This window comes from Pinus tabuliformis, chromosome 8 (genome assembly GCF_031772625.1).
Source record: "Pinus tabuliformis cultivar Carrire ecotype Pingquan chromosome 8, CPIR1, whole genome shotgun sequence".
Lineage (NCBI taxonomy): Eukaryota > Viridiplantae > Streptophyta > Pinopsida > Pinales > Pinaceae > Pinus > Pinus tabuliformis.
The window spans coordinates 884,574,661-884,598,791 of NC_142294.1; positions in this window are offsets into that span (position 1 = coordinate 884,574,661).

Below are 24,131 nucleotides of genomic sequence, written 5' to 3' on the forward strand. Positions count from 1 at the left end.
TAGAAACTTAAACACATTAACTGATTCATTATCAAATTATGTGTTAGATAAACATTTGCAGCATTCATAAAAGAAAGCATTTCAATCAACATTTGCATTAGGATCATATAACTTAACCAAAATAAGCTCTGAAAATCAAAAATGTATATAATTGTTTATAGTTTGTCAAAATGTTCTGTGTCCAAGATAAAATCGGTCACATGACCCAAAAACTCAAAAATGCAGGGAAGCACCCTAGACTAATGGTGCTGGTGATAACAAGTCACCGCCTGTGCAATCATATGTAAGATCCTAGTCCATCAGTTTGGCACGCCAATAGTATGGCACTGTAGTCTCAAAGATAACTCGTCGATCCTCACATCTTGAATACCAAGGGTTACACCCTCGATCTGATCCTGTAATATTGCAAGGGTCTCGGCTATGTCCAAATCGTGAAGGATAGCCCTCCCTACAGCCTCTCCTGCTGGAACGGCAGCTGTTACCCTTGGGCGCACTGCCGGTCGCACTAGTCCAATATCGACACAAATATATGGGTTTGATTAGTCTTGATAACATTTAAAAGACATAAGAACATTATAAAAACAATAAATAGAGATATGGTCAGATCTTTTTACCTACGACACCCCACTACTCGCAAGCCGGCAACACCAAATCTGGGTCACCCCAGAAATCCATCCCAGCATATGGATACTCAGCAAAGACCATCTCCTAATAGTCAAACCACTCAAAGAAGGTATTAGAGAATTAAATCTGCGACTGACCAGCATGTCTGGCCGTAAGATCGACCTTCCTCTACATCCGTGGTTCCGTCGGTACTGGCGATCCGAGTGAAATGTACTGTGGTTGCATCAGTGGGATCCTTTCCAAGGTGAAAGCAGTCAGAATAGAACCATAACCAAAGTTCTTGGATCTTCCATTCTTCACCTTGGTAAGTTGTTCTTTTATAATTGGAAGTATTACATCACACCAGTTGAACACCTTTGGTTCAAGGCATTCCAAGGAATACTGCATATAGGACCTGTTGGCCAAATGAAGGGCCACGCTACCAGCCAATCTTGCAAAGGTGAATAAAATAGTCCTCAAGGACCGGTCAGTGACATCTCAGATACTGATCTTGCCATCCCTGCTTGGCTGAGATCCATCTCTACAGAATCGACGAATATAATCCCTCACGGATTCACCCCCATGGGCGGATCCTGATAGTGAGAGAGGGGCACCACGCCTCGATAAACTGGTAAAGAAGTAGATATCCTCAACTGTCAAAGGGATGGATTTACCTCAAATCTAGAACACTTGGTTGGTAGGATCCCATGCATCGAGAAAATATTGCAACAAATTGATTTGTTGCCTCATGCTGGATATGCGAAAGAATTTGAGCAAGCCACAGTTCCACAATGCAGTCACCGTACCTGGATCATGTAAAGCAACCATGTCCTCTTCTTCATGCTCACATTCACGCCATGTAACGATCATCTTGATCCGATAAATCTCTGAAAAACAAACAAGAGAAGAATTAGGATCCTGATTCAGGCAAAATTTCCATGAAAAATCAGTGCATAAACTTTCCTTTTTGCTCCCATCGCACCCCAGCTGTGTAATAGGTGGGATGCATCCTGACTGGCCAATGGCCAGCTCAGTATGCATCACACCTTTCGATGTATACTAGGTGTGATGGGGAGAGAACGAATTTTTCAAACCCCAGAGACCTAGAAGAATAGGAAAACATGTGTAGAATCAAAAAAGGGAAGAATGCGATTGAAGAGCTCAGGGTTAGCTCCTACCTGGTCCAGACGGCACCGAAAATAGTCGACAGAATCTCCCAGAATCAACTGGTGAAAATCGCGGGGGAAAACACCTCCAGAGCTCCAAAATTCCCAAATTTGAATGAAATGGTAAAATGAGAGGTAAAAACTACTTTTATGTTACTATTCACGTAATTCGAGTAAAATATTAGTGTTTAACTCATTTTTCAAGCATGTATTTACATTTCTAATCAATTTGATGGAGTAATTGAACAGGCAGTATGACCGTTAGAAGAACATAGTGTTAATGGTGAAATCAACAACTCTGACTATTATCACGAGCAGTTTTACACAAAAATCAAGCTCGTTAAAAAATAAACCTAACCACGAGTAGTTTTACACGAATTTCAAGCTCGTTAAAAAATAAACCTAGCAATGAGCAAATGTTCCCCCAGAGTTTAAGCTCATTAGGAAATGAACCCACCTTAGGTAAATTATCTTTGCGATCACATAATTATCAGCTTTTGAACCTTGGTCATGTTCTTACCATCACCTCCACTCTTTTTTAGCTGATCATACGCCTCCATTTGATTGTTTACCCTTTTGAGGAACAACTGCGACGAGTGATTCTATTAGCCACCTTCTTTACACTGTCGTGATTGAAAAGTTCCAAATCTTACCTATAACCAGTTGCTATCCAAAAACATCACTTGTTCCTCAAAAAATGAGTCTCCTTTAAGCTCTTTTCATCTGACTCATAAAATATGAAAAGATTGCTGAGCAATTGGCCTCTCGAGCTCGTTAAAATGATTGGAAGTGCCATCCCTCAATTAGATTTTAATCTTTTTGGACCTGAGGAATCGTTACACAAAAATATCAAGCGCTTGTCTTGTTTGGCTTGTTAAAACTATCGAAAAGTCATCCCTTCCATATTATTTTACACTTTTTCGGACATAAGGGATTACATTACGAAAAGGGATGGCTGCAGTTGCCTTTACGTCTCTTTTTAGACTCTCTAAAATTGAAAAGGACCGAGTTATCTTTGTCATTAAACTTGTTAAAACAATAGCGACAAACTTGTCCATGCAGACAAGAGCGAGTTTCACTATCGCTAGGCTCATTAAAACATAGCGACGGGTTTGCCCAAAGGGAAAATTATAGAAAAATCATATGTTATCCTCCTCAAGCTTGAAAAAAATAAAGAGGTACTGGTCAGAAATTACTAGGGAAAAAGGGAAGAAAACTTGAATAACTTCATTGGTAGCAGGTCACTCTTGAACATGACACTTTCACTCCATCACCATGATTGAGTCGGGTTGGGTATTCCATTCACCGGTCATATCATCATTGGTCTGCCGTACCATCCATTTTGGGGTTAACACTACCAATCCATTTCAGTGTCGCTGACATGTTCAAGAGAAGTTGCTCAGAGAATTCACCAACCTAGCTAATGCCTTATTCACTGCAATACCTTCACTCTCCATTTTTCATGATTTCCACCCTGAACCTTATATCGTTTTCACCTCCACAAAATCATTTGCTCCATTCCGTGTCGTAGATGTGGGATTCATTAAGGCCCTCCTACGACAGGTCGCTTCTTGTCGACATCAGCTCATTATCCAAGAAGTTGACTTAGGAACAACCCTTTCACTAGTTTGAAGATTGCATGCCTCAATGGCAAGTTTCTCACTTTGGGCAACAGGTTTACATCAATGGCCTTTGACCGAAAGATTTTGTGTGGTGTTCAACATTGACTCATGTATTCGCACCATGTGAATTGCACTGCAGTACCTTGAGGGTCATTATCATTATCGGTGATTCCTCTCGCGCCTGTTAACAGCTTACATCATTGGCTGGTAGTCAAGAAATGTCTTTCCATGTTCGACATCATAACATCTTTTCACATGGATCGACTTGTACTTCGGGCGAAAATTGAACGAGTTTGAAGACCCCAGATCTAGTTTCATCCATTCAAGGTGCGATATATTCAGGAAAATAAAGACATCAAATGTACATCATTGCTACACAGATAATCATCCAAGCTAAGGGATGATGGCTCTACCAGAATCATCAGTCTGCCACACAGATGATTGTATGTCCTATGTACATGAAAATGAATTTATAAAGTTGAGCATGGGAATTCCTGCCTCAGCTAGATCATGAAAATATTATGAATATAATGTATTGTATTGTATCTTGTTACAGGCCACCTTCCAGTTCGAAAAACCTCGGATCCTCATTATAAATCATTTCACCCGACATCAAAAGATTTATGACCTCATGCTTTAGAGGGCAACTGTTATAGACATATTTGGGCACTGCAACCCCAATCACATATGTCCATAAACCAAGGGCTTCTAAACCCCTAAAATTTTTGTTTCATACCCTAAAGGAACAAGGTCAGCTGATTACATCATTTCCCAGAAGTTCTCCCTGAAAAACTACTCAAAACTAGTCAAAACTGGACCACACAGACTGCTCCATGCATAGGGTGTGATGCATCTCACCTATTACACATGGGGGGTGTGATGCATACTCAAAATCCCTTCTGTAGGGTGTGATGACTGAGAGCAGACAAGTGGCAGAAGCAGTTTGCTAGGTGGAAACTCAAAGAATCTTCTAGAAACTGCTCATATGACACTTGCCTCTCTGAATTCGCCTAGGGATGAGTAAGAGATCATGAAATCTCCAAGTGGAACCAAGAACTATCAGTGAAATGACACTAATTAAAATCCCAAAAGCTGACTCACTCTCCTGCAAACATCTATATATGGATCCCTCATCCTAGAGATCCAGAGGCTGGAATTTTGTAATTTGCAAGGAAGTGTTGTTAGTTTCTCTTTGAATACATTGTTGGGTGATATTGCTTTGTATGAGGTGAAGAGGGCTTTCATGCTGGGAGGATGATACCAGATCAGACAACTTGGTTGTAATCCTCTCTTCTACTACTTCTATCAATAAATCTATTTGAGTTTTCCTCCATATGCTTGTATATCTTTGAATCTTGTATTTGTATATGAATTTATATGGTTAATGTACATCTGATCCTACATTGTTTATGGTTATAGATCTCTATGCTTTGATGGTATTTTGTTTCCTTGACTCTACATGTGTTCTTTGAAGCGGGACAAGTGAGAAAGGAGTGGCGAAAGCTCTATCAAGGGTGAGAGGAAACGAGCAAGGAGACTAGCGAAAGACTAAGGTTGGTGCTCTCTACTTGTCTCTCATATATCTCTCATAAAGGAAAACACAATTAAATTTAGTTTGTTTGTTTCTAAAATAGATACCTATCTTAGTGGGACTAGCAGCTCTGAATGGACACTAGTTTTCTGGATAACAAAATGGTGACTTCGCTAGGGAGTGAATAGTTTGTTTGTTTTGTTACTGTTGTTTGCTTTATAAACCACAGATGGATCCCAAAGTTAAGCCAGCTAGCCTTCGAACTGATTTTTCTATGCAACTGCAAAGTAGATCAACACTACTTCAGTCAATCTCTGGTTTGGTTTATGAACTGAACATCTAGCTTGCAAACATCCTAAGTGCCCTAGTGGTAGCTCAAATAACCTCATTAGATCAACCCCTATACTTTGTGTTTACTGACTATCATTAGCTCAACCTAAATCCCTGGACTTAGCTGCAAACTGTGAGTGAAAACCAAGCTCAGTCTCGTTCCTGGACCATCGCACTATCTCTTCTTGGAAATCTGGATGCATCGCACTTCCCGTGTGTTGCAGGTGAGATGCATCCTTGTTTTCCTGTGCTACAAGTGCAATGATTGACTAAGACTGTTTCTGCCTCTAGATTTTGGTTTTTTCTTCATTATCTTCAGCTTTATTCAGCAGTTTTGATGTCTATGATCAATATATCACTGTTGAAACCATATTCCTTCACATTATTCCAGCCTCCATCAAAAGGAATTGTGAATGTTTTTATATATTTTTCATCATTCACAGTTCTCCTTTGCAAGTAGTAGCTTAATTGAACTGTCGTCTTTTGATTTGAAAGTGTCGCAAGTGTCGTTTTTAGTTAAGAAAAAGAGTATCGCAAAGAATTCCTCTTTTATATAGTCGATTACACTTTTTCCATCGTATTTGATTTGAATTAATAGTATTTCAAGTGTCGAAAGCAATTTTAAATTCGAAATCGCAAATAGTCGTCTTAGCCTTCCTTTGGTTTTTTGAAGAGAAAATTGTTGGTACTGTTGCTTTGAAGGAAGATAATTTAGATCTGTACTTAGTTTTCTTTTTGTCATTCTCACATTAAGGAAACTGAAAAGAAATACATGCATGTGCATTTGCATTTAGAATGCATGCTAAAATTGATTTAGGAAAAGTGCATCTAGTGTGTGCTCTCTGCTCTATGTTTAAAGAATTTCATTTCTCTTTCCTTAGTAGCTAGGATTTTCATTGCAAAAAGAAAGTAAATCACTGTTTATCATCTTAGATTGCATATTTAGGAATTGTATATCTACATCACATGGTGAACCTTAAAGGAAAACTTCTTAAGAAAGATCAACTGTAAAATAAACCTCAATGAACATAAAAATACTTTGGAACCTAACGCACAACATTTAGAAGTCTAGGCTAGAGATTTATTCCAGCGTCGTAAATCCTGGTAACTATCGCTTTCATTGTAGGTTGGGTGATTCCTCCTCTTTGAGATGACAAGTGCCAGTACGGAATTCTGCTCCCATGTACCATCGAGTATATATTGGGAGACCACAATAGGCTACATCCTTTATCTTTAGGAAGTCGTGTCTGCCACCCTATCGATCGCAATGCACTGAACATAGCATTCGGGAAGATTGACTAGAGTACCGTAAAAAGTGTTCTGTAGTTTTGTGATTGGTTTGGTAATCCCTCTATCTAGATTTCTAAAGTAGTCACTTTCGTTCCTTTTCAGACTCCTTAAAAGAAAAGTTCCATCTAAGCACTTGTCACTTCAGGCTCATTAAAAATAGAAGGCTACTAGAGTCATCTTTAGCTTTTTCTCGACTCTTAAAAATTGAAAAAGCAAGTTGTGTCAAAGCATCATAAAATTCATTTAATTCGGAATAACATTTTCCCCTTTTTATTTTGAGTTGATCAAGTAATCCACAATCGTGGAAGAAAGTCAATCAAAACCCTGTCATTCATGGAGACTAACGAGTCAACCATCTTTGACTCTGGAAACGAAACCATTCCGGGCCAAGCGATCTCGTTTAACTAGGTCAAAGTCCCCTGGTTTGTTTGAAACTTGTGTTTCAACATCCTCAGAGACTCCAGTTACTCCAACTATTTCTGGTATCCCTACCTTTACAAAAGAAGTTCCACAGTTTTAAGAGGACACTAGAACTAATCCTAGTGTAACGGTAAACACATCTATATCTGAACCATTTCCATCTAGGACTGATTCAGAAGGTGTCACCCCTCCAACATCTGTCGCTGTAGAGTTTGTACCTTCTTCGGCACCAAAAATATTTTATGAACCTGGCAGTCTGCCTCTTCCACCTGGACTGATTGTGATAGAAGAGATCATGGAGGATCTTCCATCCAGTACCCCATTTCATTTTGGAACAGGTATCCACCTATATCCTTCTAATTCAGAACTGATTCACCCATCATCGCAAGTTCCTGTAGAATTGGTAGGAAGTCTTTTGGATAGACTTAATATGTCTGAACAACCATCAACATCTAGGACTGTGCCATTCGATACAGGAGCAGCAGAACCTCCTGCCACTACTCTGACAATGTTCACTAGTATACCTGTTACACTAAAATTTGTCACCATGACTATTTGCAGTTAGTATGGCTCCATCAACTGTCATACTATCCTCCTTGGCAAGCCTCATACCTCTGCTCTCCATGTCAAACTCCAAGAAAGAGAGAAAGTCATTAAAAATCTATATATCTCTGGGTACGCAGTTTCTCTTATCCTTACCTGCGTGTACGCACCCCAAGTTCACAATACCTGCGTACTTGTACGCTCTATCTGTAAAGCAATGGGTGCGTACTCTTGTAAAGGTCAAAAGGCACAAGTTTCACTCCCAAAAAGTTACTTGTGGTCATTTCTAGAGCATTCTAGAAGCTTGTTTGACGTGTATGAAGCGCCTCCAGATGGTTCATGTATCCCTATCATAGAGGAACTTATCCCATCAAGAGGGGAGCTATCACATCCAAAGAGGGGCTTATCCCATTGATAGTGGACCTGAATAACTTCCTCTAGAGCACTATAAATACAGGCATTGGGCCAAAGGGAGGAGAGGTTGAAAGCTGAACATTCCTAAGGGTAGATGCTGCTGGAATTAGGACTCCCTTGTAAATCTTGAGAGGAGAGATTCCCATCCTTTCCTAGCCTTATTTGAGAGTGGGTGAGCTGATCAAAGTAAAGGAAAACTCTTGTTGGACCCTAGGAGGGACCTGCACAACACCAAGGCTCAGGTTGTAATGGTTTCTTTTGTTTCCACTTAATACAAATGAACTCATTTTTCTCAATAGATTGTTATTCATTATTTGTTTCATATACTCCTTGGTCTGTATGATGGATATGTATTGTTTTATGAGTTTATCAGGTGCTATTTAATCTTTTGGCTTGTTAGTGAATGCAAGTTTCAAAGAGAAGGAGGAGCTCATCCGGATCGGCGAGGCTGGACTACTACAAAGCGTTGGACTAAAGGTATGTTACAATCACCTGATTACTTGTATTTTCGATGCATGTTTAGAGAAAGGTAGTGTTTATTTGTCTTGTTTGTCACTAGAAAGCCTTTGCTTCTAGGGAGGTCGGTTGTGTCCGCATTATCGACTCTTTCTGCATGACAAAATGGCGACTCCGCTGGGGAATCCATTGATGTGAAAGATTTTTCCTTTGTATGAAACTTTGGTCTGAGAAAAGTTGTTTGTTTTCTGGTTTTTGGGTGTCTGACTGTGTTTTTGGGTGGGCTAGCTTAGGGTTAAATTAGATTTTAGTTTTTCTTTGTTTTGCTGGAAGTACGCAGCCTCTGCGTTGAGCACAGTGCGTACCTGTACACGCTGTCACTTTGTGCACAGAGCGTACCCGCACCTGTGCAAACAGGTCGCCTGCGTACCCTGTCAAAATTAAGAAAATTTCAATTTTCTTCTTTTTGCCTTTTAGATTTTGGTTTTAATTTGTTTTTTCTGCCTAGATCCACTGGTTTTCTGCCATAAATCTTCACCTAAGCTTGTTTCGTCAGTGTCGAGAGTTTTAGTGAAATTCATAGAGATTTTGCCTTAGGGTTTGATTTTTAACTGGTCCTGTAGTGACTTTGGCGTTAGAGGTTGTCAAACTTTGGATCTCCCTGGTTTTGTTCAGTCCTCTTAGGAGTCGCACCTTTCATAGAATCCACCCTTGTGAGAAACCTACCTTTGTGTCTTCTCTTTGCGAATCTCGAAAAAGTTTGTTGATTGAACTTTGAATTTTATTCTTGAGAAAAAGAACAAAAGATTTTGATTTTTGTTTTTGACTAGTTTTTGGTTCTGCATCAACTAGTCCTTAGTTACATTTTGACTGAGTAAAACATCCAGGAATCATCTTTAGTAGGCTTTTGCCTCATTAGATTTACATTTAGATTTGTTTCTCTTAGTTTTTCTTTTGAGTGAAATTGAGTTGATTTGATTCCCATAGATTTTTTAACTTTGATTTTTGTTAAAGTAAGTTTTACATGCTTTATTAATTAGGAAAAATACAAAAAACATCTTTTGAAGGAAAGTTTGCTTTGGTAGCATTTGAGTCTTTGAAAGAAAAAGAAATTTTCGTGAAGTGATTAGTGGTCATGTGTTGTATGTTTTGAAAAGATAAAGAGTTTGTTTTCTTTGATTTTCATTGCCAAGAAAGTTGTCTTTATATCAATTTTGCATTCTCCAACTCTCTTAGCTAGGGAATTCATTGAAAAAGAAAAAATTAGCTTAAATCATCCTAAGTGCATCTTTTTAGTGGATTTCGGTCGAGTCTACACACCATCAGTTTCATCTCCACTACCTTTTGTCTTAAAAGAAAAGCCATAAAAATTAACGCTTATAGTAAAATCAACTTAGTAACTTTTTATTTACTAGGGCTCTGAAACACCAATATAGATCAGGCTAGTGTCTTGGAGTAGGAGAGTAATTAACTCTCCAAGACAGCAAAACCAAACAAGTAGCTCATCTTGTGGTAGGATAGATCCAACTGTTTCATTTTTACTCTGGGAAAGCTCCTGTTAAAGGAGAAGCACGAGACCGTGTCCGAACCAGTGAGGGGATCAATCCTCCTTCATTGGGAAAGACGCCAGATACGCACGTACTATAAACGGTAAACCTCGGATTATTGTCGAGGAGCCTGGTGTCACTTGTCGGTAAACCTTGGATTATTGTCAAGGAGCCGGCAAGGGGATTGAGCTTGTTACTCTGCCCTTGCGTGCTATCGGGTCGTAGACTATTCCCCCAGGTATATTTGTTGCTGTTGGTAACCTTAGTGACCATTATCTTTAGGATTCTACCGAGGTGACGGTGGAGGGAAGATCCCACTGTACCTGGAGCAGACGTCGGCTAGACTCACTTGGATTTTTCGGGGGGTTCACTTCACTCGAGACGGTTAAAGTGGAGGAACTTGTGCCGGTCTATTCATTAAGCAGGTTGCCGGGGTAACTGTTCCGCCCACCACTTCTGAACTGAATTCGGCGATGTTGGGTTTCATCTCCAACTAGTGTTTTCGGTCCGGAAGGCTACTGTTTGTGTATGGTTTGACGCCCTAGATTCTTTAAGCGTGTGATTCAAATTTGTTTGGTTCTTTAGAGACTTTAGGTGGTTTTCTTTGAGATTTTACTTTGTTTGCGTGTGCAATAGTTAAAAGTTTTTAACTGTGGCTGAATTACCGAGACAGTCCCGTAGACTTCGGGGCAAGTCTCCTGAGATTGTTACCGTGGCCGATTTGTTGAGGAAGTCCCGTAGACTTCGGGGCGAACCTCCTGAAGAGGTTCCGGGTCATTACGAAGGTTTGAAAGTCCTTGTAACTCCTAGTGGCAGTAAAGTAGGTTCACCTGAAGAAGGAGAATCGTCGTTGGTAGTCCATCCAGATTACCAAGGTCTAGAAACAGGTTATAATCCCGAAGCTGTTGCAGTTTCCAAGCTTGCTGGTAGTTTTTCATCTACTAGTGATATAGGCGAAGAACCTGAAATATTTGAACCTGTTACTCCAACTTCTAGTGCACCTGATTCACCTAGGGTAGAAAGAGTCATCACCGAAAATCTTCCTGCTGGTTTGATAGCTATTGAAGAACTTGCTCCAGAGGAAGAATTTGGCATATCTATCCTTGAAGATCAACCTACTATTGATCTAAGGGAGCGTGAATCCATATTTTACAGTCCTCCTAGAAGTACTACTTGGTACCTTTCGTTAACCAATTATTTAGACAACTCAGGGATAAGTTTTTCTCCACCTCGTACTCCTTTTCCACCTGAAGGTATTTATACTCCTGTAAATATGTTTGGTCAGTCGTCCATGTTTACTCAAACTTCTGAATCTTTCTTGTATGGCGGTCCTTCTGTTCCCTCCGAGTATCAGTCACTTTCTGGTACTTTTGCGGGAGCATCTCCTCAACCCATTGAACATGGGTTATTAGCTGGAAACAATGGTAACAAACCGTTGGGTGTAGGGGACATTTACATGATGTCAGGTTCAATTCCCGGTTCTCAACCTCAAGGTGGCCAATTACCGCCTGGGGGGCAGCCTCAATTAACGCCTGGGGGGCAACCTCAAGGTACACAAGTTGCGTCTGGGGGGCAACCTCAAGGACAGTATGTACCCATAGTACAATACATTCCTCAAGTTCAACCCCAGCCTTAATATGTACCCCAGGGTCAACCTCAGTATCAATTCATCGCTCAAGGTCAACCCCAGTATCAGTATTTACCTCAAGGATATCAACCTCAAGGTCAATACTCGAGTCAAGGTTATCAACCACCTCAAGGTCAATCTTATGTTCAAGGTACGGGAAATGTGCCTTTCAGTTATCAATCCTACCCTCAATCCGGTTATGGATCTCAATATCCTCAAACTGTCATGGGTCAATACCCCGGAATGAACATAGTGTGGGATCCATCGCAAGTTCAACAGGTATTGCAGCCAAGCATGCAGTTGTCATCTCAAGCTGGACAACCCTTAGTTGCTGGTCCATCCCAGCAACCAGTCCAGTCTAATGTTCAAACTTCTGTACCTTCGGTAGTTACTCAGTCGCCAATTGCACCTAGTACTCCATCTCAAACGATTGCTGAAGAAATCCTCCAGCAAACTTGAATCATCGGTTGTCCAAACAGATTCTGTGTGAGATCTAGGAGACTGATTCCCTAAAGATGGGGAATCCGGTTCACTGGAGCTCTATGGATCTTCCACAATGAGTGGAGGAAGTCCTAACAATCGTCTAGATTAACGATGAGGGCTAAATGTACCCATGGTGACCATTAATTTTTATCAATAAATTTTATCATGATATTTGTTAAAGTCTCAAATGATAACACTCGGGTGCCTAAAAAATATAAAAAATACACTAAGTTGATCAATCAGCAAACAGAGGGAAATGACCCTGTCTGATAAGCACCGATCACTAGAGATGAAACCCAGTATCACAATGAATAACAGAGAGGGTTGGCCAAATGTACAATTACGGTTACTCTTGAGCTTCACCCGAACCTCAGGTTGAGGGGCCAAGTAATCTCATGAAGATGAGCACCCTCCCAAAAACTGAAGACAGAGTAGGTCCATCTATGTTAGGTACCAGGGCAGCCCGCCCCAGTCACCTTGTGTAAGTCCCTAAAAGCTTGGCCACTAAGGATACCTCAAATCACAAACACTACTGGGGGGACATAGTCACAGACAGTACATTGTGTGGGCAGGATACCTAATTCCCCAACTCAACTCCGAAATCCTTGAAGGGATCCCCAATACACAGAATACCCAAAGGAGTTGCAAATGAAGGCAGGCTACCTTCACTTACAGTTCGATGTTGTCTTGTATTTAGCTCCACCTTGACTGGAGTGGGCCCGGTAATATGAGTGTAGTAGGAATTTTCTCTCTTTTAATGACACTAGTTTTGGTTTATGATCTTGGGCAGTTTACTCACACTACCTATCCCAAGATCCTAGCCTAAACTAATGTTTGTTTGCTCAATAAAGAATTACTGATTGATTTTAGGTAAAGTTTATGTATACTTTTTTATTGTCTTCGATAGGGGAGTTGACGTATGAAATGTGATGGGACTCTGACTCAAAAATCATGCACAAGACAATGCATTAAAAAATATTCAATTCGATGAAAACAAGTTGTATTCGACAGGTGAGAGTATTTCACATATTCATATTTGTTCCATGCATCCTAGTCATTATAACACATGCATAACCAATAGAAATCTTTCCAATGCTTTCCTAATAACTACTTGAAACCAAAATAAAGCAGCTTTTAACCAGCCAAATAGAAGAATGAATAAAGAATATGGGTCTTTCTTTCATAAAAAATGTTTTAAGAAAGAAAAAAAAAACTTATTTCCTAAAAAAAAAAAAATTCTTTCAGGACACTGATCTTGCTAACAAAATGTAGTTGTAGACCCTCTTTCAATCCATGAGAAGGCTTCCTATCCCCTTGAGTTTGCAGACACAGCTATATATCAAGATTTAAGGGACTAACGCTTTGTAGTAGTGGCCACAGAGAGTTACTGGGTCCAGTAACGCTTTGTCTATGTAGACACAGAGCTTTATAAAGCACTGTGTAGTCTGCTAACCTGTGTTAGTGTGGGAAAACTACACAAAATAGGGCCTTTTGGATCCAATTCAAGGCTAAATATGTGAAGGCAAAATGTAGCAAGGTTTTGGTGGGTCAAAAAGGGAATGCAGAAGTATAGGGAGGTCTTAGAAGGAGGAGGAAACTGAGAACTTTCTGGGTAAACCGGGAACTAGATGTATAGTCCCCAGTAAAGTCGCCAATTCTGCTATAGGATAAAATGCACGGTGTATGGAGAATGGAGATACACTCAAGGGTCTTCTCGGGACCCTTGGCAGATTGTAATATTATCTACAACCGTCACAAAGTTACATGCATCTCCATAAACATTAACTAACTATCAAAGCAAAACAGATGGATTACCTCAAGCCTGTTGACACCTAATCCTTGTGATTGGGTAAATATATGTAAATAAATAAATGAGAAGTTTTAACAGTCATCGGGAGATGAACTGAACAAGCTCTCCCTCATGTATATAACAGACCTACCTGATTCAATGAATATATGAATCAGTTTTTGCTTAATGGAGTTACTGCCTGGCCTGACATGGTAACATAGCCAGCTCCTTTTTTTAGCCTTTATGTCTTTGTAACTCCTTGTCTCCTCCATTGCTCCCCATATAATTCAGTGATTGAGTGTCTGTATGCCTGTCCAACACTGCCTACGTTCTGTCTGCCATACCTGCGCTCTCTGTCCATAAACGTTTTATAAATTCGCTGCCCATATAATTGTTGGTGTCAGGTGTTTGACCTTTTCTGTCAAGCCTACCCACATCATCTGTTAAGCCTGCTACTCTTACGCTGCCATATTCACATGGTATTCATATTCCTTTACTTGCACTCTATTCATATTATGTGAGAGCTGGCATTCAAACCGTTGCCTCCTTTTCTGCTGAGGACGAGGTGATGAGCTTCTAACACCATCATTGTTAAAGCTTAACATTGCTGCACTCCTCACAGGTGCCACGATAGAAGCCGCATGAAACATATACAAAGAGAAACTAATATTTCCTTGCATTCACCTTGAAAGCCGATCTGTTATGAGATTCTTTTCAAGTTCTGGTATGGACTCTGGCTTGGAAAGTATGTGAATAGCAGGTAGATCCCATCCAAATATGTGTTTGATTTAACTGACAGATTTTTTCTTTATAGCTTATGCTAGTGGAATCATACCTCGATTGAATACCTCAACACCCATGCCACCTCCAGTAACAATTATCTCCTCGTATCTCTGAGTTTGGGCGAGGCGCTCCTCTTTTGAGACGTCAGGTCTCTACACAGCCATGGTCTCATAGTATTGGAGTAAATCCTATCGGTGATTCTTGGGCTCATTTGCGCCTCTAGGGGCGTTTGTTTCACTGGCCTGACATGGTTCCGTTGACATGGTAGGGGCGTTTGAAAGTTGACATTTGAGCACTGGCCTGAGGACACATCCAATAATTCCAAGATAATTTTCTCAGCAAGCATTTTTTAATTGTAGAAGTAGCATAATTGTTTTATTGAATTCTGAAAGTACGCAATGCCAGTGGAAATATGTAATTCACAATCAGAGCAGAGAAGGTCTTAACATTGTGAAAGCAACACAACATTCAGTAACATTTTATTATATAATCCTATATTGATATGGCAGAATGTTTGGTGGAGGCAAAACGTCCATGATGCGTTGAGCTCTTTTAAAAGGAGGCCGTATGGTATGATGAATTGGACTTGTATGCTCCGTATGCATTGATTTTTTTTATTGGTATCCATGTAGGTTTTGAAGATCATTTTTCTCTGTGTATTGAATTTGTGATGGTCGTGATTCAATGGGTACATGAAAACCTTGTGTTAGAAGTTTTAGTGGACGATAATGCTTTTTGAGAATGCCTTTTTGAGTACATTTTTATTGTATATTGGCAGAAGTATTTTTCTATCAGCAAAACTATTTTTTTTTACAGAATGCATTCAATCATATCCATGGTGGGAATAGTTCTCACTAGCAAGGAGAACTATCCTGAATGGTCCCAGATGATAAAACATACCCTCATTTTCAATGAGTTGTGGAAAGGAGTGTGCGTTGGAGAAGGAGACAATGACCCAGTACAACCTACCTCAGACAAAGAGCTTGTCATTTGGGAAAACAAGAACAGCAATGCTTATGCATTAATTGTAGCATCTGTAAATGAAGAGGTGAGTCGCCATATTTCGTCATATTCAGCTGCCTTTGAAGCCTTGCAAAAGCTGAAAGAACTCTATGACTCACATTCTGCACTTGAAGTTGTCCAACTCATGATTAAACTCTTCACTCTTGAACTGCGAAATAATGATCCTCTTGCTATTGCATCTGAAGTAAAATCTATAATGCATGATATTAAATCCACTAAGGTTGAATTGGATATTCCTCTTATTGCTTTTCTCAAGGCTCTTTATCCTACTTACTCCAATTATCTTAAGTCATTGCAAGCAAATGGAAATCTCAAAGATATAACCTTTGACTCTCTTATGAAAAAGTTTGCTGAAAGAGAGAAATATTTTGGAAAGAAGACAGCCCCTCAATCTTCTAAAGAGACTCTGTGCCTTGCTCATAAAGAAAAGCATCCTGCTCAAGATTATACAAAAGGAAGAGGTGGACGAAGAGGAATAGGAAGATACTTCAAAGGCAGGGGGGGCAGACACTCTCAAGGAGAAAAGGTAGATTTGCACTACATTCACTGCAAAAGAAATGGATCACATGATGCCTCTACATGCAAGCTACCATGGGACAAAATTGAGCAGAAAGGAAATCAACAGAAAGGTAAAACTGATGGTAGAGACAAAGGTAAAGAACCTGAATCCGCTCACTATGTTGAGGCACAATGTAACATTGGAGTAAATGAAGATTTGTTTAATGCTTCACTTGCTTCTTGGAAAAATGATTGGTTGCTTGATTCACGAGCAACCTGTCACATGACTCATAGAAAAGATTTTTTTGAATATTTCACTGACAATGTTGATGGAGCAGTATGCTTTGCAGATCAATCAAAAATCAAGCCATCAGGGCTTGGCACAATCAGGCTTAAACTGCCTGGTCTTCCAGACTTTCTTCTGGATCATGTTCTATATCTCCCACAACTCAAGAGAAACTTGCTGTCCTTGGTCCACATCCGCCAGCAAGGTCACTCCATTCATATGTTTGATGGCAAGCTTGAGGTAAGAAAAGCATCTGACCACTAACTTGTCGTGAGGGGAATAGAAGAAGAAAGGCTTCTCAAACTGCAAGGAACCTCTTCTCATGCACAACATTTCTCATACAATTCTCATCATGAAGAAGGTACACTTCCATCAAGTTTATTATGGCATGCTAGATTTGGACATTTGAACTATGACAGTCTCCGCTTGTTGAAGAAAAATGGTGTTGCTGGTTTGCCTACAATTCCTAGGAAACTTAAGCAATGTGATGCTTGCATTCTGGGAAAGCATAGCAAACAGTCTTTTCATGATTCACATTCAAGAGCACATAGGAAACTTGAACTCATTCATTCAGATTTATGTGGTCCAATGCCTGTTCCTTCTGCAAATGGAAATAAATATATCATGACATTTATTGATGACTACACCAGAATGTGTTTGGTTTATTTATTGAAGAACAAATCTGATGCTTTTCAAACATTCAAGAATTTTCATAAATGGACTGAAATTGATGCACAATCTCATATTGGGTCTATTCACACTGATAATGGAAAATAATACACATCAAAGGAATTTGAAAACTATCTTCGCCAACATGGGATCAAACATCAAACAATTGTGCCTTATAATCTCCAACAGAATGGTGTAGCTGAAAGAATGAATAGGACAATCTTAAATATGGTACGATCCATGCTCTTCTTCAAAAATGTAAAGATAATGTTTTGGGCTGATGGCTTTCTATGTGTTGCATATATAAAGAATAGATGTCCATCTAATGCTATAAGAAACAAGACATATATAAAGAATAGATGTTGGTAAAGCATCTCAGGGTTTTTGGTTCCACCTATTATGCCTTGATACCTAAGGTAAATAGAAACAAACTTGGTGCTAGAAGTCGTAAGTGTATCTTCCTGGGGTACTCAAACACCTCCAAAGCATACCGCCTCTATGATGAAGTAAATAAGAAGTTTGTTGTATCTAGAGATGTAATTTTTCTTGAATCATCCAAAACTGACAATGTTGTTGAGCGGCAACTTGATCGCTTGGATAGATTCGCAAAAGAAAAATCATTTCAAGAATTTGATAATCATATTCCACATCTTGAAGGGGGGATTCCTATACTAGATCGACATGTCGAATCTTCTTCTGAAGAACACTCTCCCCCGCATGAAACTCCAACAACGGATGATGCTTTAAGTGATGTAATTGATAGAATTGGGAGACTCAATCTTGATTCAGTCCCAACTCAATCAATGGAGCACCCTGGACCATCTCAGAAAGGTCCCCCAAAGTGGCTGACAAAGACACTTGAAAGTGTTCATCTTAATGAAGTTTGAAAGACAGGAATCAGAAATTCAAACCGACAAAATGGAGGTGATGTAAATGACTCTAATTCACCTGGTTATATGGATGTTTCTTATGATTATGAATTGAACTTGTCTACAGATTTTGAACCAACTTCCTTCAAAGAAGTTTCTTCTCATGATGAATGGAAAGAAGGGACGCAAAATGAGTATGATGCCCTCATAAAGAACGGCACTTGGAAGCTGGTTGATCCTCCATTAGGAACCAAACCAATTGGCTGCAAGTGGGTCTACAAGAACAAGTATAAGTTGATGGCTCACTTGACAAGCACAAAGCTAGGCTTGTGGCAAAAGGTTTTGCACAGAAGGAAGGGGTCGATTATGAGGAGAATTTTTCCCCCACAACAAAATGGGCTACCATCCAGACACTCTTTGCACTAGCAGCTCATAATGGTTGGAAACCAGGGCAAAACTTCATGTGGGTCATCTTATTCATGGCTAATAATATTTTTATTATATTCCTCTTGTCGAGAGGTGTAGGAATGATATAAAGATCATCCAATTCCGATAAGTATTCATGGAGATATGAATCTATTTTGATTATGGAATTATTATCAAGCCGACCTACAACTCATGTAGGCTCAGAAGCCCAACAGTCGCATCTATTCACCCACCAACGTTGTGTATAAATATAAGAGGACTTTTCCTCATTTAGACTCACTCATCGCATCACATCTCTCTCTCTCTACTTCGCAGATATGAGTCTCTTCTCTACTGCGCTGAAATGGGTCTCTCTCTCTCACACATGTGAAGCCGGAAACTGCTGAAATTGAAGCTGCAACTGCAGAAGTAAAGATTGACTTGCGTGGCCTAGAAGATCTCCTCATCTGAACTGCGCTGTAGGTTCATCTGAACCTCCTCTAGAAGCCAAAACTTTTGGTGGTGGAATGAAGTCAATCCGATTGTCGGTTTGTGAGATATGGTCTTCCCTAGTTTGATAATGAAGCCGCTAATGCTGATGTTACTGATCTAGGGTTTGCTACTGCTGATATGAATCAGATTTATTGTACTATTTCTCTCTTCTGAATTATTGAAGATAAAAGAAGATTTGATCAAAGGGTTTCCCCACACATTGTGGGGTTTGTCCCTGGCTAGCTGCCACATCTTGTGTCTCTTTTCTTGGCTTGTTTTCTGTCGATCGTTTAATGTTCTATCTGCACTTTACTTTATGTACATGTGATTGCTAATCGGTGGAATATAATAATAAAAAGAAGTAAACTATTATAAGCATAGAACATACCATAACTTAACATGGTATCAGAGCTGAGGTGAAGACAAAGCCCAAGCAAGAGCAAGAGCAATCATTGAAGAGAAGATTGGCAAGGTTATCCTAAAAGAACTATGGGGTCCTCAACACTTTTTCCTGCCAAAGACAAGCTCAGTGAGAAAGTTGACTATCACGGATGGAAGATGTCTATCGATCTAACCCTTGAAGATCAAGGAGTGATGGACCATGTAACAGGCAATATTGTTGAGCCTTCATCAAATGCATCTGCTGCTGCCTGGAACAAATGGAAAAATGGAGAAGTCAAAACAAAGAAGATCATCCGGGACTCTATCAACAAGCACTTGGTGGCCTACATCTCTGAACTGGACACCTCCAAGGAAATCTACAATAGACTGGTGAGTTTATTTAAAGTTAATGATGCAAATAAAGTTTTGTTTCTTAGAAATAAGCTGAGGGAAATCAAGAAGGGTAAAGATGAAAGTATGCAAGCATACTTCTTAAGAATCACCGAGATCAAGAATGATCTCCTATCTATTGGGGAAACTATTACTGACAGAGAAATGGCACTCACAACTCTTGGAGGATTGCCATTTGAATGGTATGTGTTCAAGACTACTCTTTTGAACTAAAATGTAATTCCTGGTTTTGAGGAATTAATGGCTAGATTCATTCAAGAAGAAACAAGGGAAGAAGTGCAAGAAATGCCCATGCCTAAAGGTCCTCCTACTGCCTTTTCTTCTCATGCAAAGAAAAGAAATAATTCTGGGTCTAAATCGAAAAGAAAGGTTGGATCTAAGGGTGGAAGAAAAGGACGATGTTTCATTTGCAATAAAGCAGGTCACTATGCAATGGAATGCCCTGATAGAAAGGACTCTCACCGTGACGATGATCAAAATCCCTCTGATGGAAATCAAAGGAATGACAAATTCAACAACAAAGGTAAGAGGGGAGCTGGGAATCAAGGAAGAGGACAAGCATTCAAGAAGGCCAGAAATTCCAAGATGTATTAAATGCACCTGACCTCAAAAAGAACCTAGTGTCCATCTCGGGAACAGAAGACAAAGGCTACAAGGTAACCTTCAGTGATGGCAAGGTATGTATATGGAAAAATAATGTTAAAGATGCCTTTACTCTTGGGTTTAGTGTTCATTATATCAGGTCGATGGAAGTCTGCTAGGTGTCATGTCTTATGACACATATCTTAAGTCCGAACTTTGGCATTAGAGGTTTTCCCCCCTTCATTATAAAGCTATACTCGGTGTAAGACAAATGGTGATAGGGATGCCCGAATTCTGAATAGAGAATGAAGGTGTATGTCCGGGATGTGCCAAAGGAAATCTCAAAAGGGGACCATTCCCCTCAAGCCCAAGCAAGACCTCCGATATATTACAGTTGGTTCACTCAGGCATACCTGAGGTTGGAATTAAGAGGGAGACTACTACACCACATACTCCTGAGCAGAATGGTGTGGTGGGAAGGAAGAACCGCACAATTATGGAAGCTGTCTGGGCCATGCTACATGATCAAAGTCTTCCTAAGTTTCTATGGGCTGAAGCTGCAAACACTGCCGTATATGTACAAAATCGATGCCCTCATCAAGCATTGGGTTCCAAGACTCCTGAAGAAAAATTCACCGGTAAGAAACCTGATGTTTCTCATTTTAAAATTTTTGGAAGCCCTGTATACTTTCATGTGCCGAAAGAGAAAAGAAATAAATTGGGAGCATCTGGAAAGAAGGGAATTTTCGTGGGCTATGGTGAAAATACTAAAGGCTATAGAATCTATGTAGCCGATCAAAGGGAAGTCATAATTGGTCATGATGTCACCTTTGACGAAGATATGGCTCTCAGCAAGGTGATCAATCTTCCGACTTTGAGGAGCTCTCAAGAAGCCGACACCAGGGAATCGAAAGAAAAGGATGATGAATCAACGCCTGATGTAGAAGAACCCATGGATCCGATTGATCCTCCTCCATATGAGCCTTCCTCTTCTAGGAAGAGGCCTTCATGGCTTAAGGGGTTACTTGATGATGCTGAAGGACATGCTGCACCCCGAGGAACCTTTCGTGAAAGTAAGAAACCTAATAGGTATCAAGGATACCTAACCATCATGAGCACGATCATACAAAATGAGCCTTTTTCATTCTCAGATGCCGTCAAGCATCAAGTATGGAAGGATGCTATGACCGAAGAATATGAGTCTATCATAAAGAATGATGTTTGGGAAGTAGTTCCCAGACCCCAGGACAAGACTGTTGTTACTTCCAAATGGCTTTACAAGATAAAGCATGCAGCAGATGGAAGCACGGAAAAGTATAAGGCTCGTTTTGTTGCTCGAGGTTTTCCCAAAAGGAAGGTATAGACTATGATGAGATATTTGCACTTGTTGCCAGATATACGACCATCCGCTCGATCATAGCCCTTGCCGCTTCACAAGGATGGAACCTACATCAAATGGATGTCAAGGCTGCGTTCTTGCATGGCTCGATCAAAGAAGAGGTCTACGTGGAGCAACCCGAAGGATTTGAGATTTATGATCGAAAATCTCATGTATGTAGGTTGAAGAAATCTCTCTATGGGCTGAAGCAAGCACCCCGAGCATGGTATGAGAGGATCAATAGCTACTTGATGAAGCTGGGATTCACTAGGAGTGAAGTTGATCCTAACCTTTACTTTAAGGTTGAAGATGACAAGCCTCTCATACTGGTATTGTATGTGGATGACCTCTTTCTAAAAGGTGCAGACCCTCTCATTCACAAATGTAAGAGGGAGCTGGCCTTTGAATTTGAAATGAAAGACCTAGGACTGATGCACTACTTCCTAGGACTTGAAGTGTGGTAGAAGCCAAGGGAAATTTTCCTATCTCAAGGGAAATATGTGGTAAAGGTATTGGAAAGATTTGGTATGATGGACTGCAAGCCTGTGACTGCCTCGAGGATCTTAACTTTTATAAGTTATATGGTAGTGATGTCGGACCAGATTTGGGAAATTCCTCTGTGTTTCATAAACTCATTCGCATTGATGTTCTTGGTGAACCTCCGTCCGAACATATTTTTTGCAGTTAGCATTGTGAGCTCATATTTGGTTGAGCCTCACTGGATTGAAGCCAAGAATCTTCTGAGATGTCTTCAGGACACAATCTCTCATGGATTAAGATACACTGGCGGAGATGTGAGACTACTTGGATATGCTGATGTTGACTGGGCAGGCAGTGTGGTGGACCGTAAGAGCACTTCCGGGTGTTGTTTCAGCTTGGGATCTGCTTCGATATCTTGGATGAGCAAGAAGCAGAAGTCGGTGGCTTTGAGCACCGCCGAAGCAGGATATATTGTTGCTAGCATAACCTCGTGTGAGGTAGTCTGGTTGCGAAAGCTCTTCAGTGAGCTATTTGGATTTACATTGGATACCATTGTGATTCTCTATAACAACCAGAGGTGGCATTCGATTATTGAGGAATCCCATATTCGCCGATTGCTCCAGCAGATAGACATCATCTTGGATATGGTAAGTTGATGAGAAAGGAGGCTCCATCGCATTAAGATGATGTACAAGTTGATACACCTTGTCAAAGCCCCGAGGAAAGATCTAATATGTGATTTTCCCAAACGACTTGGAGTCGGTAAGAAACCCCTGTACAAGGGTCCTGCATGTTGCATACATTGAGCTCTGGGAGCTCTGAGGGCTTGCGGTTATTACTGGAGCAACATACGACCACAGGGTGACTCATCCTCCCCTGGTGGTGCACACTCGAACAAGATGATTTGCTCTCTTGTGGGACAAGATGATTCGCTCTCTTGTGGAACAGAATGATTTGCTCTCTTGTGTAGCAGGATGATTAGTTCTCCTGTGAGGCCTGGATTGATGTGTTCTCCATGGCGATTGTAGCACGATTGATGTGTTCTCCTGTGAGGCCTGGATTGATGTGTTCTCCATGGTGGCCTGGATTGATGTGTTCTCCATGGCAATTGTAGCAGGATTGATGTGTTCTCCTGTGAGGACAGGATTGATTAGTTCTCCTGTCGAGGCATCCTACCCATGCAGTCTGAGACTCATGGGAAGTACCTCTCATCTGATCAATGAGCAGGGAAATGAAGTTAGGGACCATAGTAGTACCGATGGACGCATCGTTGTAACTACCGTACTCCCTACGCTAGGATGACCTCCATTGATCTGGGATCATTGATACTGGTCTGGGACCAGTGGTAGGAGTTGTACCATACTATGACGCTAACTTCGAGTCGGTTGGGACTGGTCTGGGATCAGTGGTACATACTCTGAGACTGACTTTGAGTCAGTGGAGGATGATATTGGTCTGGGACCATTAGAGTTGTACTCACTATGACGCTGACTTTGGGTTGGTTGAGACTGGTCTGGGACCAGTGGTACATACTCTGAGACTGACTTTGAGTTAGTATGATACATCCTCGATCATTTCTTCTTCTTCATAATTCGGACAAAAGCAGAGTAGAACAGAACAATGCAAGAGCAGAGCAGAATAGAACAAAACAGTACAGATCAGTGCAGGGCAGAACAAGACAAAGCAGAACAGGAAAAATAGAGCAGAGCAGGGCAAGGGTCAGGCTGTACAAGGCAGTGCATTTGATGGATGAATAGTAACGGCCGATAGACAGATTGCAGATGAAGTTCTCCATGGTTAAGAGGGAGTGTTAAAATTGGAAACCACGGCAAAAATTCATGTGGGTCATCTTATTCATGGCTAATAATATTTTTATTAGATTCCTCTCATCGAGAGGTGTAGGATTGATATAAAGATCATCCAATTCCAATAAGTATTCATGGAGATATGAATTTATTTTGATTATGGAATTATTATCAAGCCGACCTACAACTCATGTAGGCTCAGAAGCCCAACAGTCGCATCTATTCACCCACCAACGTTGTGTATAAAT